Source organism: Scyliorhinus torazame, chromosome 14 (assembly GCF_047496885.1).
Source record: "Scyliorhinus torazame isolate Kashiwa2021f chromosome 14, sScyTor2.1, whole genome shotgun sequence".
Taxonomy (NCBI): Eukaryota; Metazoa; Chordata; class Chondrichthyes; order Carcharhiniformes; family Scyliorhinidae; genus Scyliorhinus; species Scyliorhinus torazame.
The window spans coordinates 216,529,918-216,549,292 of NC_092720.1; positions in this window are offsets into that span (position 1 = coordinate 216,529,918).

The window sequence follows — 19,375 nt, forward strand, 5'->3', positions numbered from 1 at the left end:
AACACTGAGATAGATCAATACTGAGGTAGATCAACACTGAGGTAGATCAACACTGAGATAGATCAAAACTGAGGTAGATCAATACTGAGGGAGATCAACACTGAGATAGATCAACACTGAGGAGGATCAATACTGAGAATGATGAACACTGAGATAGATCATTGCTGAGGTAGATCAATACTGAGTTAGATCAACACTGAGGTAGATGAACACTGAGGAAGGTCAATACTGAGGAGGATCAACACTGAGGTAGATTAGCACTGAGGGAGATCAAACACTGATATACATCAGCACTGAGGTAGATCAACACTGAGTTGGATCAATACTGAGGTAGGTCAATACTGAGGTAGATTAACACTGAGGTAGATCAACACTGAGGTAGATCAACACTGAGGAAGATCAACACTGAGGTAGATCAACACTGAGGGAGATCAACACTGAGGGAGATCAACACTGAGGGAGATCAACACTGAGGTAGATTACCACTGAGGTAGATCAACACTGAGATAGATCAACACTGAGGTAGATCAACACTGAGGTAGATCAACACTGAGATAGATCAACACTGAGGGAGATCAACACTGAGGTAGATCAACACTGAGGGAGATCAACAGTGAGTTAGATCAATACTGAGGTAGATCAATACTGAGGTAGATCAACACTGAGGGAGATCAACACTGAGGTAGATCAACACTGAGGTAGATCAACACTGAGATAGATCAACACTGAGGTAGATCAACACTGAGGTAGATCAACACTGAGGTAGATCAACACTGAGATAGATCAACACTGAGGTAGATCAACACTGAGATAGATCAACACTGAGGTAGATCAACACTGAGATAGATCAACACTGAGGTAGATCAACACTGAGGAAGATCAACACTGAGGTAGATCAACACTGAGGTAGATCAATACTGAGGTAGATCAACACTGAGGGAGATCAACACTGAGGTAGATCAAAACTGAGGTAGATCAACACTGAGGGAGATCAACACTGAGGGAGATCAATACTGAGGTAGGTCAACACTGAGGTAGATTAACACTGAGGGAGATCAATACTGAGGGAAATCAACACTGAGTTAGATCAATACTGAGGGAGATCAATACTGACGTAGATCAACACTGAGGGCGCTCAACACTGAGGCAGATCAACACTGAGGTTGATCAACACTGAGGTAGATTAACACTGAGGTAGATCAACACTGAGGTAGATCAATACTGAGGTAGATCAACACTGAGTTAGATCAATACTGAGGTAGATCAACACTGAGGTAGATCAACACTGAGGTAGATCAACACTGAGGGAGATCAACACTGAGGGAGATCAACACTGAGGTAGATTAACACTGAGGTAGATCAACACAGCGGGAGATCAACACTGAGGGAGATCAATACTGAGGTAGATCAACACTGAGGCAGATTAACACTGAGGGAGATCAATACTGAGGGAAATCAACACTGAGTTAGATCAATACTGAGGGAGATCAATACTGAGGTAGATAAACACTGAGGTAGATCAACACTGAGGGAGATCATCACTGAGGGCGCTCAACACTGAGGTAAATCAATACTGAGGTAGATTAACACTGCGGTAGATCAACACTGAGGTAGATCAACACTGAGGTAGATCAACACTGAGATAGATCAACACTGAGGTAAATCAACACTGAGGTAGATCAACACTGAGGTAGATCAGCACTGAGGTAGATCAACACTGAGGTAGATTAACACTGAGGTAGATCAACACTGAGGGAGATCAACACTGAGGGAGATCAACACTGAGGTAGATCAACACTGAGATAGATCAACACTGAGATAGATCAATACTGAGGTAGATCAACACTGAGGTAGATCAACACTGAGGGAGATCAACACTGAGGGAGATCAACACTGAGGAAATTCAATACTGAGTAGGATCAATACTGAGATAGATGAACACTGAGGTAGATTAACACTGAGGTAGATCAACACTGAGGTAGATCAATACTGAGGTAGATCAACACTGAGTTAGATCAACACTGAGGTAGATCAACACTGAGATAGATCAACACTGAGGTAGATCAACACTGAGGTAGATCAACACTGAGGGAGATCAACACTGAGGCAGATCAACACTGAAGTAGATTAACACTGAGGTAGATCAACACAGAGGGAGATCAACACTGAGGGAGATCAATACTGAGGTAGATTAACACTGAGGTAGATCAACACTGAGGCAGATTAACACTGAGGGAGATTAATACTGAGGGAAATCAACACTGAGTTAGATCAATACTGAGGGAGATCAATACTGAGGTAGATCAACACTGAGGTAGATCAACACTGAGGGAGATCATCACTGAGGGCGCCCAACACTGACGTAGATCAATACTGAGGTAGATTAACAATGTGGTAGATCAACACTGAGGTAGATCAACACTGAGGTAGATCACCACTGAGATAGATCAACACTGAGGTAGATCAACACTGAGGTAGATCAACACTGAGGTAGATCAACACTGAGGTAGATTACCACTGAGGTAGATCAACACTGAGGGAGATCAACAACGAGGGAGATCAACACTGAGGTAGATCAACACTGAGATAGATCAACACTGAGATAGATCAATACTGAGGTAGATCAACACTGAGGTAGATCAACACTGAGATAGATCAAAACTGAGGTAGATCAATACTGAGGGAGATCAACACTGAGATAGATCAACACTGAGGAGGATCAATACTGAGAATGATGAACACTGAGATAGATCATTGCTGAGGTAGATCAATACTGAGTTAGATCAACACTGAGGTAGATGAACACTGAGGAAGGTCAATACTGAGGAGGATCAACACTGAGGTAGATTAGCACTGAGGGAGATCAAACACTGATATACATCAGCACTGAGGTAGATCAACACTGAGTTGGATCAATACTGAGGTAGGTCAATACTGAGGTAGATTAACACTGAGGTAGATCAACACTGAGGTAGATCAACACTGAGGAAGATCAACACTGAGGTAGATCAACACTGAGGGAGATCAACACTGAGGGAGATCAACACTGAGGGAGATCAACACTGAGGTCGATCAACACTGAGGTAGATTACCACTGAGGTAGATCAACACTGAGATAGATCAACACTGAGGTAGATCAACACTGAGGTAGATCAACACTGAGATAGATCAACACTGAGTGAGATCAGCACTGAGGTAGATCAACACTGAGGGAGATCAACAGTGAGTTAGATCAATACTGAGGTAGATCAATACTGAGGTAGATCAACACTGAGGGAGATCAACACTGAGGTAGATCAACACTGAGGTAGATCAACACTGAGATAGATCAACACTGAGGTAGATCAACACTGAGGTAGATCAACACTGAGGTAGATCAACACTGAGATAGATCAACACAGGTAGATCAACACTGAGATAGATCAACACTGAGGTAGATCAACACTGAGATAGATCAACACTGAGGTAGATCAACACTGAGGAAGATCAACACTGAGGTAGATCAACACTGAGGTAGATCAATACTGAGGTAGATCAACACTGAGGGAGATCAACACTGAGGTAGATCAACACTGAGGTAGATCAACACTGAGATAGATCAATACTGAGGGAGATCAACACTGAAGTAGACCAACACTGAGGTAGATCAACACTCAGGTAGATCAACACTGAGGTAGATCACCACTGAGATAGATCAACACTGAGGTAGATCAACACTGAGGTAGATCAACACTGAGGTAGATCAACACTGAGGTAGATTACCACTGAGGTAGATCAACACTGAGGGAGATCAACAACGAGGGAGATCAACACTGAGGTAGATCAACACTGAGATAGATCAACACTGAGATAGATCAATACTGAGGTAGATCAACACTGAGGTAGATCAACACTGAGATAGATCAAAACTGAGGTAGATCAATACTGAGGGAGATCAACACTGAGATAGATCAACACTGAGGAGGATCAATACTGAGAATGATGAACACTGAGATAGATCATTGCTGAGGTAGATCAATACTGAGTTAGATCAACACTGAGGTAGATGAACACTGAGGAAGGTCAATACTGAGGAGGATCAACACTGAGGTAGATTAGCACTGAGGGAGATCAAACACTGATATACATCAGCACTGAGGTAGATCAACACTGAGTTGGATCAATACTGAGGTAGGTCAATACTGAGGTAGATTAACACTGAGGTAGATCAACACTGAGGTAGATCAACACTGAGGAAGATCAACACTGAGGTAGATCAACACTGAGGGAGATCAACACTGAGGGAGATCAACACTGAGGGAGATCAACACTGAGGTCGATCAACACTGAGGTAGATTACCACTGAGGTAGATCAACACTGAGATAGATCAACACTGAGGTAGATCAACACTGAGGTAGATCAACACTGAGATAGATCAACACTGAGTGAGATCAGCACTGAGGTAGATCAACACTGAGGGAGATCAACAGTGAGTTAGATCAATACTGAGGTAGATCAATACTGAGGTAGATCAACACTGAGGGAGATCAACACTGAGGTAGATCAACACTGAGGTAGATCAACACTGAGATAGATCAACACTGAGGTAGATCAACACTGAGGTAGATCAACACTGAGGTAGATCAACACTGAGATAGATCAACACAGGTAGATCAACACTGAGATAGATCAACACTGAGGTAGATCAACACTGAGATAGATCAACACTGAGGTAGATCAACACTGAGGAAGATCAACACTGAGGTAGATCAACACTGAGGTAGATCAATACTGAGGTAGGTCAACACTGAGGGAGATCAACACTGAGGTAGATCAACACTGAGGTAGATCAACACTGAGATAGATCAATACTGAGGGAGATCAACACTGAAGTAGACCAACACTGAGGTAGATCAACACTCAGGTAGATCAACACTGAGGTAGATCAACACTGAGGTAGATCAACACTGAACGAGATCAACACTGAGGTAGATTAACACTGAGATAGATCAACACTGAGGTAGATCAACACTGAGGAAGATCAACACTGAGGTAGATCAACACTGAGGTAGATCAACACTGAGGTATATCAACACTGAGGTAGATCAACACTGAGATAGATCAACACTGAGGTAGATCAAAATTGAGGTAGATCAACACTGAGGGAGATCAACACTGAGGGAGATCAATACTGAGGTAGGTCAACACTGAGGTAGATTAACACTGAGGGAGATCAATACTGAGGGAAATCAACACTGAGTTAGGTCAATACTGAGGGAGATCAATACTGACGTAGATCAACACTGAGGGCGCTCAACACTGAGGTAGATCAACACTGAAGTTGATCAACACTGAGATAGATCAACACTGAGATACATCAACACTGAGGTAGATCAACACTGAGGTAGATCAACACTGAGATAGATCAACACTGAGATAGATCAACACTGATGTAGATCAACACTGAGATAGATCAACACTGAGGTAGATCAAAACTGAGGTAGATCAACACTGAGGGAGATCAACACTGAGGGAGATCAATACTGAGGTAGGTCAACACTGATGTAGATTAACACTGAGCGAGATCAATACTGAGGGAAATCAACACTGAGGTAGATCAACACTGAGGGAGATCAACACTGAGGTAGATTTTACTGAGATAGATCCACACTGAGGTAGATCAACACTGAGGAAGATCAACACTGAGGTAGATCAACACTGAGGTAGATCAACACTGAGGGAGATCAACACTGAGGTAGATCAACACTGAGGTAGATCAATACTGAGGTAGATCAACACTGAGGGAGATCAACACTGAGGTAGATCAACACTGAGGTAGATCAATAGTGAGGGATATCAACACTGAGGTAGACCAACACTGAGGTAGATCAACACTGAGGTAGATCAACACTGAGGTAGATCAACACTGAGGTAGATCAACGCTGAGGGAGATCAACACTGAGGTAGATCAACACTGAGGAAGACCAACACTGAGGTAGATCAACACTGAGGTAGATCAACACTGGGGTATATCAACACTGAGGTAGATCAACACTGAGATAGATCAACACTGAGGTAGATCAAAACTGAGATGGATCAACACTGAGGGAGATCAACACTGAGGGAGATCAATACTGAGGTAGGTCAACACTGAGGTAGATTAACACTGAGGGAGATCAATACTGAGGGAAATCAACACTGAGTTAGATCAATACTGAGGGAGATCAATACTGACGTAGATCAACACTGAGGGCGCTCAACACTGAGGTAGATCAACACTGAGGTTGATCAACACTGAGGTAGATTAACACTGAGGTAGATCAACACTGAGGTAGATCAATACTGAGGTAGATCAACACTGAGTTAGATCAATACTGAGGTAGATCAACACTGAGGTAGATCAACACTGAGGTAGATCAACACTGAGGGAGATCAACACTGAGGGAGATCAACACTGAGGTAGATTAACACTGAGGTAGATCAACACAGCGGGAGATCAACACTGAGGGAGATCAATACTGAGGTAGATCAACACTGAGGCAGATTAACACTGAGGGAGATCAATACTGAGGGAAATCAACACTGAGTTAGATCAATACTGAGGGAGATCAATACTGAGGTAGATAAACACTGAGGTAGATCAACACTGAGGGAGATCATCACTGAGGGCGCTCAACACTGAGGTAGATCAATACTGAGGTAGATTAACACTGCGGTAGATCAACACTGAGGTAGATCAACACTGAGGTAGATCAACACTGAGATAGATCAACACTGAGGTAAATCAACACTGAGGTAGATCAACACTGAGGTAGATCAGCACTGAGGTAGATCAACACTGAGGTAGATTAACACTGAGGTAGATCAACACTGAGGGAGATCAACACTGAGGGAGATCAACACTGAGGTAGATCAACACTGAGATAGATCAACACTGAGATAGATCAATACTGAGGTAGATCAACACTGAGGTAGATCAACACTGAGGGAGATCAACACTGAGGGAGATCAACACTGAGGAAATTCAATACTGAGTAGGATCAATACTGAGATAGATGAACACTGAGGTAGATTAACACTGAGGTAGATCAACACTGAGGTAGATCAATACTGAGGTAGATCAACACTGAGTTAGATCAACACTGAGGTAGATCAACACTGAGATAGATCAACACTGAGGTAGATCAACACTGAGGTAGATCAACACTGAGGGAGATCAACACTGAGGCAGATCAACACTGAGGTAGATTACCACTGAGGTAGATCAACACTGAGGGAGATCAACAACGAGGGAGATCAACACTGAGGTAGATCAACACTGAGATAGATCAACACTGAGATAGATCAATACTGAGGTAGATCAACACTGAGGTAGATCAACACTGAGATAGATCAAAACTGAGGTAGATCAATACTGAGGGAGATCAACACTGAGATAGATCAACACTGAGGAGGATCAATACTGAGAATGATGAACACTGAGATAGATCATTGCTGAGGTAGATCAATACTGAGTTAGATCAACACTGAGGTAGATGAACACTGAGGAAGGTCAATACTGAGGAGGATCAACACTGAGATAGATCAACACTGAGGTAGATCAACACTGAGGGAGATCAACATTGAGGTTGATCAACACTGAGATAGGTCAATGCTGAGGTAGATCAATACTGAGGTAGGTCAACAATGAGGTAGATCAATACTGAGGGAGATCAACACTGAGGTAGATCAACACTGAGGTAGATCAACACTGAGGTATGTCAACACTGAGGAAGATCAACACTGAGGTAGATCAACACTGAGGTAGATCAACACTGAGGAAGATCAACACTGAGGTAGATCAACACTGAGGTAGATCAACACTGAGGGAGATCAACACTGAGGGAGATCAACACTGAGGTCGATCAACACTGAGGTAGATTACCACTGAGGTAGATCAACACTGAGATAGATCAACACTGAGGTAGATCAACACTGAGGTAGATCAACACTGAGATAGATCAACACTGAGTGAGATCAGCACTGAGGTAGATCAACACTGAGGGAGATCAACAGTGAGTTAGATCAATACTGAGGTAGATCAATACTGAGGTAGATCAACACTGAGGGAGATCAACACTGAGGTAGATCAACACTGAGGTAGATCAACACTGAGATAGATCAACACTGAGGTAGATCAACACTGAGGTAGATCAACACTGAGGTAGATCAACACTGAGATAGATCAACACAGGTAGATCAACACTGAGATAGATCAACACTGAGGTAGATCAACACTGAGATAGATCAACACTGAGGTAGATCAACACTGAGGAAGATCAACACTGAGGTAGATCAACACTGAGGTAGATCAATACTGAGGTAGGTCAACACTGAGGGAGATCAACACTGAGGTAGATCAACACTGAGGTAGATCAACACTGAGATAGATCAATACTGAGGGAGATCAACACTGAAGTAGACCAACACTGAGGTAGATCAACACTCAGGTAGATCAACACTGAGGTAGATCAACACTGAGGTAGATCAACACTGAACGAGATCAACACTGAGGTAGATTAACACTGAGATAGATCAACACTGAGGTAGATCAACACTGAGGAAGATCAACACTGAGGTAGATCAACACTGAGGTAGATCAACACTGAGGTATATCAACACTGAGGTAGATCAACACTGAGATAGATCAACACTGAGGTAGATCAAAATTGAGGTAGATCAACACTGAGGGAGATCAACACTGAGGGAGATCAATACTGAGGTAGGTCAACACTGAGGTAGATTAACACTGAGGGAGATCAATACTGAGGGAAATCAACACTGAGTTAGGTCAATACTGAGGGAGATCAATACTGACGTAGATCAACACTGAGGGCGCTCAACACTGAGGTAGATCAACACTGAAGTTGATCAACACTGAGATAGATCAACACTGAGATACATCAACACTGAGGTAGATCAACACTGAGGTAGATCAACACTGAGATAGATCAACACTGAGATAGATCAACACTGATGTAGATCAACACTGAGATAGATCAACACTGAGGTAGATCAAAACTGAGGTAGATCAACACTGAGGGAGATCAACACTGAGGGAGATCAATACTGAGGTAGGTCAACACTGATGTAGATTAACACTGAGCGAGATCAATACTGAGGGAAATCAACACTGAGGTAGATCAACACTGAGGGAGATCAACACTGAGGTAGATTTTACTGAGATAGATCCACACTGAGGTAGATCAACACTGAGGAAGATCAACACTGAGGTAGATCAACACTGAGGTAGATCAACACTGAGGGAGATCAACACTGAGGTAGATCAACACTGAGGTAGATCAATACTGAGGTAGATCAACACTGAGGGAGATCAACACTGAGGTAGATCAACACTGAGGTAGATCAATAGTGAGGGATATCAACACTGAGGTAGACCAACACTGAGGTAGATCAACACTGAGGTAGATCAACACTGAGGTAGATCAACGCTGAGGGAGATCAACACTGAGGTAGATCAACACTGAGGAAGATCAACACTGAGGTAGATCAACACTGAGGTAGATCAACACTGGGGTATATCAACACTGAGGTAGATCAACACTGAGATAGATCAACACTGAGGTAGATCAAAACTGAGATGGATCAACACTGAGGGAGATCAACACTGAGGGAGATCAATACTGAGGTAGGTCAACACTGAGGTAGATTAACACTGAGGGAGATCAATACTGAGGGAAATCAACACTGAGTTAGATCAATACTGAGGGAGATCAATACTGACGTAGATCAACACTGAGGGCGCTCAACACTGAGGTAGATCAACACTGAGGTTGATCAACACTGAGGTAGATTAACACTGAGGTAGATCAACACTGAGGTAGATCAATACTGAGGTAGATCAACACTGAGTTAGATCAATACTGAGGTAGATCAACACTGAGGTAGATCAACACTGAGGTAGATCAACACTGAGGGAGATCAACACTGAGGGAGATCAACACTGAGGTAGATTAACACTGAGGTAGATCAACACAGCGGGAGATCAACACTGAGGGAGATCAATACTGAGGTAGATCAACACTGAGGCAGATTAACACTGAGGGAGATCAATACTGAGGGAAATCAACACTGAGTTAGATCAATACTGAGGGAGATCAATACTGAGGTAGATAAACACTGAGGTAGATCAACACTGAGGGAGATCATCACTGAGGGCGCTCAACACTGAGGTAGATCAATACTGAGGTAGATTAACACTGCGGTAGATCAACACTGAGGTAGATCAACACTGAGGTAGATCAACACTGAGATAGATCAACACTGAGGTAAATCAACACTGAGGTAGATCAACACTGAGGTAGATCAGCACTGAGGTAGATCAACACTGAGGTAGATTAACACTGAGGTAGATCAACACTGAGGGAGATCAACACTGAGGGAGATCAACACTGAGGTAGATCAACACTGAGATAGATCAACACTGAGATAGATCAATACTGAGGTAGATCAACACTGAGGTAGATCAACACTGAGGGAGATCAACACTGAGGGAGATCAACACTGAGGAAATTCAATACTGAGTAGGATCAATACTGAGATAGATGAACACTGAGGTAGATTAACACTGAGGTAGATCAACACTGAGGTAGATCAATACTGAGGTAGATCAACACTGAGTTAGATCAACACTGAGGTAGATCAACACTGAGATAGATCAACACTGAGGTAGATCAACACTGAGGTAGATCAACACTGAGGGAGATCAACACTGAGGCAGATCAACACTGAGGTAGATTACCACTGAGGTAGATCAACACTGAGGGAGATCAACAACGAGGGAGATCAACACTGAGGTAGATCAACACTGAGATAGATCAACACTGAGATAGATCAATACTGAGGTAGATCAACACTGAGGTAGATCAACACTGAGATAGATCAAAACTGAGGTAGATCAATACTGAGGGAGATCAACACTGAGATAGATCAACACTGAGGAGGATCAATACTGAGAATGATGAACACTGAGATAGATCATTGCTGAGGTAGATCAATACTGAGTTAGATCAACACTGAGGTAGATGAACACTGAGGAAGGTCAATACTGAGGAGGATCAACACTGAGATAGATCAACACTGAGGTAGATCAACACTGAGGGAGATCAACATTGAGGTTGATCAACACTGAGATAGGTCAATGCTGAGGTAGATCAATACTGAGGTAGGTCAACAATGAGGTAGATCAATACTGAGGGAGATCAACACTGAGGTAGATCAACACTGAGGTAGATCAACACTGAGGTATGTCAACACTGAGGAAGATCAACACTGAGGTAGATCAACACTGAGGGAGATCAACACTGAGATAGATCAACACTGAGGGAGATCAACACTGAGGTAGATCAACACTGAGGTTGATGAACACTGAGGTAGATCAACACTGAGATAGATCAACACTGAGGTAGATCAACACTGAGGGAGATCAACACTGAGGTAGATCAACTCTGAGGTAGATCAACTGAGGTAGATCAACACTGAGGAAGATCAATACTGAGGAGGATCAATACTGAGATAGATCAACACTGAGGTAGATCAACACTGCGATAGATGAACACTGAGGTAGATCAACACTGAGGAAGATCAATACTGAGGAGGATCAATACTGCGATAGATGAACACTGAGGGAGATCAACACTGAGGGAGATAAACACTGAGGTAGATCAACACTGAGGGAGATCAACACTGAGGTTGATGAACACTGAGGTAGATCAACACTGAGGGAGATCAACACTGAGATAGATCAACACTGAGGTAGATCAACACTGAGGTAGATCAACACTGAGGTAGGTCAACACTGAGGTAGATCAACACTGAGATAGGTCAATGCTGAGGTAGATTAACACTGAGGTAGATTAGCACTGAGATAGATCAATACTGAGGGAGATCAACACTGAGGGAGATCAACACTGAGGTAGATCAACACTGAGGTAGATCAACTGAGGCAGATTAACACAGAGGTAGATCAACACTGAGATAGATCAACACTGAGGTAGATCAACACTGACGTTGATCAACACTGAGATAGATCAACACTGAGGTAGATCAACATTGAGGGAGATTAACACTGAGGTAGGTCATTGCTGAGGTAGATCAATACTGAGTTAGATCAACACTGAGGTAGATGAACACTGAGGAAGGTCAATACTGAGGAGGATCAACACTGAGATAGATCAACACTGAGGTAGATCAACACTGAGGGAGATCAACATTGAGGTATATCAACACTGAGATAGGTCAATGCTGAGGTAGATCAATACTGAGGTAGGTCAACAATGAGGTAGATCAATACTGAGGGAGATCAACACTGAGGTAGATCAACACTGAGGTAGATCAACACTGAGGTATGTCAACACTGAGGAAGATCAACACTGAGGTAGATCAACACTGAGGGAGATCAACACTGAGATAGATCAATACTGAGGTAGATCAACACTGAGGTAGATTAACACTGAGGTAGATCAATACTGAGGGAGATCAACAGTGAGTTAGATCAATACTGAGTTAGATCAATACTGAGGTAGATCAACACTGAGGGAGATCAACACTGAGGTAGATCAACACTGAGATAGGTCAATGCTGAGGTAGATTAATACTGAGGTAGGTCAACAATGAGGTAGATCAATACTGAGGGAGATCAACACTGAGGTAGATCAACACTGATGTAGATCAACACTGAGGTATGACAACACTGAGGGAGATCAACACTGAGATAGATCAACACTGAGGTAGATCAACACTGAGGTAGATCAACACTGAGGTAGATCAACAATGAGGTAGATCAACACTGAGATAGATCAACACTGAGGTAGATCAACACTGAGGGAGATCAACACTGAGGTAGATCAACACTGAGGGAGATTAATACTGAGGGAAATCAACACTGAGTTAGATCAATACTGAGGGAGATCAATACTGAGGTAGATCAACACTGAGGTAGATAAACACTGAGGGAGATCATCACTGAGGGCGCCCAACACTGACGTAGATCAATACTGAGGTAGATTAACAATGTGGTAGATCAACACTGAGGTAGATCAACACTGAGGTAGATCACCACTGAGATAGATCAACACTGAGGTAGATCAACACTGAGGTAGATCAACACTGAGGTAGATCAACACTGAGGTAGATTACCACTGAGGTAGATCAACACTGAGGGAGATCAACAACGAGGGAGATCAACACTGAGGTAGATCAACACTGAGATAGATCAACACTGAGATAGATCAATACTGAGGTAGATCAACACTGAGGTAGATCAACACTGAGATAGATCAAAACTGAGGTAGATCAATACTGAGGGAGATCAACACTGAGATAGATCAACACTGAGGAGGATCAATACTGAGAATGATGAACACTGAGATAGATCATTGCTGAGGTAGATCAATACTGAGTTAGATCAACACTGAGGTAGATGAACACTGAGGAAGGTCAATACTGAGGAGGATCAACACTGAGATAGATCAACACTGAGGTAGATCAACACTGAGGGAGATCAACATTGAGGTAGATCAACACTGAGATAGGTCAATGCTGAGGTCGATCAATACTGAGGTAGGTCAACAATGAGGTAGATCAATACTGAGGGAGATCAACACTGAGGTAGATCAACACTGAGGTAGATCAACACTGAGGTATGTCAACACTGAGGAAGATCAACACTGAGGTAGATCAACACTGAGGGAGATCAACACTGAGATAGATCAACACTGAGGGAGATCAACACTGAGGTAGATCAACACTGAGGTTGATGAACACTGAGGTAGATCAACACTGAGATAGATCAACACTGAGGTAGATCAACACTGAGGGAGATCAACACTGAGGTAGATCAACTCTGAGGTAGATCAACTGAGGTAGATCAACACTGAGGAAGATCAATACTGAGGAGGATCAATACTGAGATAGATCAACACTGAGGTAGATCAACACTGCGATAGATGAACACTGAGGTAGATCAACACTGAGGAAGATCAATACTGAGGAGGATCAATACTGCGATAGATGAACACTGAGGGAGATCAACACTGAGGGAGATAAACACTGAGGTAGATCAACACTGAGGGAGATCAACACTGAGGTTGATGAACACTGAGGTAGATCAACACTGAGGGAGATCAACACTGAGATAGATCAACACTGAGGTAGATCAACACTGAGGTAGATCAACACTGAGGTAGGTCAACACTGAGGTAGATCAACACTGAGATAGGTCAATGCTGAGGTAGATTAACACTGAGGTAGATTAACACTGAGATAGATCAATACTGAGGTAGATCAACACTGAGGGAGATCAACACTGAGGTAGATCAACACTGAGGTAGATCAACTGAGGTAGATTAACACAGAGGTAGATCAACACTGAGATAGATCAACACTGAGGTAGATCAACACTGAGGTAGATCAACACTGAGATAGATCAACACTGAGGTAGATCAACATTGAGGGAGATTAACACTGAGGTAGATCATTGCTGAGGTAGATCAATACTGAGTTAGATCAACACTGAGGTAGATGAACACTGAGGAAGGTCAATACTGAGGAGGATCAACACTGAGATAGATCAACACTGAGGTAGATCAACACTGAGGGAGATCAACATTGAGGTATATCAACACTGAGATAGGTCAATGCTGAGGTAGATCAATACTGAGGTAGGTCAACAATGAGGTAGATCAATACTGAGGGAGATCAACACTGAGGTAGATCAACACTGAGGTAGATCAACACTGAGGTATGTCAACACTGAGGAAGATCAACACTGAGGTAGATCAACACTGAGGGAGATCAACACTGAGATAGATCAATACTGAGGTAGATCAACACTGAGGTAGATTAACACTGAGGTAGATCAATACTGAGGGAGATCAACAGTGAGTTAGATCAATACTGAGTTAGATCAATACTGAGGTAGATCAACACTGAGGGAGATCAACACTGAGGTAGATCAACACTGAGATAGGTCAATGCTGAGGTAGATTAATACTGAGGTAGGTCAACAATGAGGTAGATCAATACTGAGGGAGATCAACACTGAGGTAGATCAACACTGATGTAGATCAACACTGAGGTATGTCAACACTGAGGGAGATCAACACTGAGATAGATCAACACTGAGGTAGATCAACACTGAGGTAGATCAACACTGAGGTAGATCAACAATGAGGTAGATCAACACTGAGATAGATCAACACTGAGGTAGATCAACACTGAGGGAGATCAACACTGAGGTAGATCAACACTGAGGTAGATCAACTGAGGTAGATTAACACAGAGGTAGATCAACACTGAGATAGATCAACACTGAGGTAGATCAACACTGAGGTAGATCAACACTGAGATAGATCAACACTGAGGTAGATCAACATTGAGGGAGATTAACACTGAGGTAGATCAACACTGAGATAGATCAACACTGAGGTAGATCAACACTGAGGGAGATCAACACTGAGGTAGATCAACTCTGAGGTAGATCAACTGAGGTAGATTAACACTGAGGTAGATCAACACTGAGATAGATCAACACTGAGGTAGATCAACACTGAGGTTGATCAACACTGAGATAGATCAACACTGAGGTAGATCAACACTGAGGGAGATCAACACTGAGGCAGATCAACACTGAAGTAGATTAACACTGAGGTAGATCAACACAGTGGGAGATCAACACTGAGGGAGATCAATACTGAGGTAGATTAACACTGAGGTAGATCAACACTGAGGCAGATTAACACTGAGGGAGATTAATACTGAGGGAAATCAACACTGAGTTAGATCAATACTGAGGGAGATCAATACTGAGGTAGATCAACACTGAGGTAGATCAACACTGAGGGAGATCATCACTGAGGGCGCCCAACACTGACGTAGATCAATACTGAGGTAGATTAACAATGTGGTAGATCAACACTGAGGTAGATCAACACTGAGGTAGATCAACACTGAGATAGATCAACACTGAGGTAGATCAACACTGAGGTAGATCAACACTGAGGTAGATTACCACTGAGGTAGATCAACACTGAGGGAGATCAACACGGAGGGAGATCAACACTGAGGTAGATCAACACTGAGATAGATCAACACTGAGATAGATCAATACTGAGGTAGATCAACACTGAGGTAGATCAACACTGAGATAGATCAACACTGAGGTAGATCAATACTGAGGGAGATCAACACTGAGATAGATCAACACTGAGGAGGATCAATACTGAGAATGATGAACACTGAGATAGATCATTGCTGAGGTAGATCAATACTGAGTTAGATCAACACTGAGGTAGATGAACACTGAGGAAGGTCAATACTGAGGAGGATCAACACTGAGATAGATCAACACTGAGGTAGATCAACACTGAGGGAGATCAACATTGAGGTATATCAACACTGAGATAGGTCAATGCTGAGGTAGATCAATACTGAGGTAGGTCAACAATGAGGTAGATCAATACTGAGGGAGATCAACACTGAGGTAGATCAACACTGAGGTAGATCAACACTGAGGTATGTCAACACTGAGGAAGATCAACACTGAGGTAGATCAACACTGAGGGAGATCAACACTGAGATAGATCAACACTGAGGGAGATCAACACTGAGGTAGATCAACACTGAGGTTGATGAACACTGAGGTAGATCAACACTGAGATAGATCAACACTGAGGTAGATCAACACTGAGGGAGATCAACACTGAGGTAGATCAACTCTGAGGTAGATCAACTGAGGTAGATCAACACTGAGGAAGATCAATACTGAGGAGGATCAATACTGAGATAGATCAACACTGAGGTAGATCAACACTGCGATAGATGAACACTGAGGTAGATCAACACTGAGGAAGATCAATACTGAGGAGGATCAATACTGCGATAGATGAACACTGAGGGAGATCAACACTGAGGGAGATAAACACTGAGGTAGATCAACACTGAGGGAGATCAACACTGAGGTTGATGAACACTGAGGTAGATCAACACTGAGGGAGATCAACACTGAGATAGATCAACACTGAGGTAGATCAACACTGAGGTAGATCAACACTGAGGTAGGTCAACACTGAGGTAGATCAACACTGAGATAGGTCAATGCTGAGGTAGATTAACACTGAGGTAGATTAACACTGAGATAGATCAATACTGAGGTAGATCAACACTGAGGGAGATCAACACTGAGGTAGATCAACACTGAGGTAGATCAACTGAGGTAGATTAACACAGAGGTAGATCAACACTGAGATAGATCAACACTGAGGTAGATCAACACTGAGGTAGATCAACACTGAGATAGATCAACACTGAGGTAGATCAACATTGAGGGAGATTAACACTGAGGTAGATCAACACTGAGATAGATCAACACTGAGGTAGATCAACACTGAGGGAGATCAACACTGAGGTAGATCAACTCTGAGGTAGATCAACTGAGGTAGATTAACACTGAGGTAGATCAACACTGAGATAGATCAACACTGAGGTAGATCAACACTGAGGTAGATCAACACTGAGATAGATCAACACTGAGGTAGATTAACACTGAGGAGGATCAACACTGAGGTAGATCAACACTGAGGTAGATCAACACTGAGATAGATCAATACTGAGGTAGATCAACACTGAGGTAGATCAACACTGCGATAGATGAACACTGAGGTAGATCAACACTGAGGTAGATCAACATTGAGGGAGATTAACACTGAGGTAGATCAACACTGAGATAGATTATCACTGAGATAGATCAACACTGAGATAGATCAACACTGAGGTAGATCAACATTGAGGGAGATTAACACTGAGGTAGATCAACACTGAGATAGATTATCACTGAGGTAGATCAACACTGAGGGAGATCAACACTGAGGTAGATCAACTCTGAGGTAGATGAACTGAGGTAGATTAACACTGAGGTAGATCAACACTGAGATAGATCAACACTGAGGTAGATCAACACTGAGGTAGATCAACACTGAGATAGATCAACACTGAGGTAGATTAACACTGAGGAGGATCAACACTGAGGTAGATCAACACTGAGGTATATCAACACAAAGGGAGATCAACACAGAGGGAGATCAATACTGATGTAGATCGACACTGAGGTAGATTAATACTGAGGTAGATCAATACTGAGGGAGATCAACAGTGAGTTAGATCAATACTGAGGTAGAGCAATACTGAGGTAGATCAACACTGATGTAGATCAACACTGAGATAGATCAACACTGAGGTAGATCAACAGTGAGGGAGAGCAACATAGAGGGAGATCAATACTGAGGTAGATCAACACTGAGGTAGATTAACACTGAGGTAGATCAATACTGAGGGAGATCAACAGTGAGTTAGATCAATACTGAGTTAGATCAATACTGAGGTAGATCAACACTGAGGGAGATCAACACTGAGGTAGATCAACACTGAGATAGGTCAATGCTGAGGTAGATTAATACTGAGGTAGGTCAACAATGAGGTAGATCAATACTGAGGGAGATCAACACTGAGGTAGATCAACACTGATGTAGATCAACACTGAGGTATGTCAACACTGAGGGAGATCAACACTGAGATAGATCAACACTGAGGTAGATCAACACTGAGGTAGATCAACACTGAGGTAGATCAACAATGAGGTAGATCAACACTGAGATAGATCAACACTGAGGTAGATTAACACTGAGGAGGATCAACACTGAGGTAGATCAACACTGAGGTAGATTAACACTGAGCTAGATAAACACTGAGGTAGATCAACACTGAGGTAGATTAACACTGAGCTAGATAAACACTGAGGTAGATCAACACTGAGGAAGATCAATACTGAGGTAGATCCACACTGAGGTAGATCAACACTGATGAAGATCAATACTGAGGAGGATCAAGACTGAGGTAGATCAACACTGAGATAGATCAATACTGAGGTAGATCAACACTGAGGTAGATCAACACTGCGCTAGGTGAACACTGAGGTATATCCACACTGAGGTAGATCAACACTGATGAAGATCAATACTGAGGAGGATCAATACTGAGATAGATCAACACTGAGATAGATCAAGACTGAGGTAGATCAACACTGAGATAGATCAACACTGAGATAGATCTACACTGAGGTAGATCAACACTGAGGTAGATCCACACTGAGGTAGATCAACACTGATGAAGATCAATACTGAGGAGGATCAATATTGAGATAGATCAACACTGAGATAGATCAATACTGAGGTAGATCAACACTGAGGTAGATCAACACTGCGATAGGTGAACACTGAGGTAGATCAACACTGAGGAAGATCAATACTGAGGAGGATCTATACTGCGATAGATGAACACTGA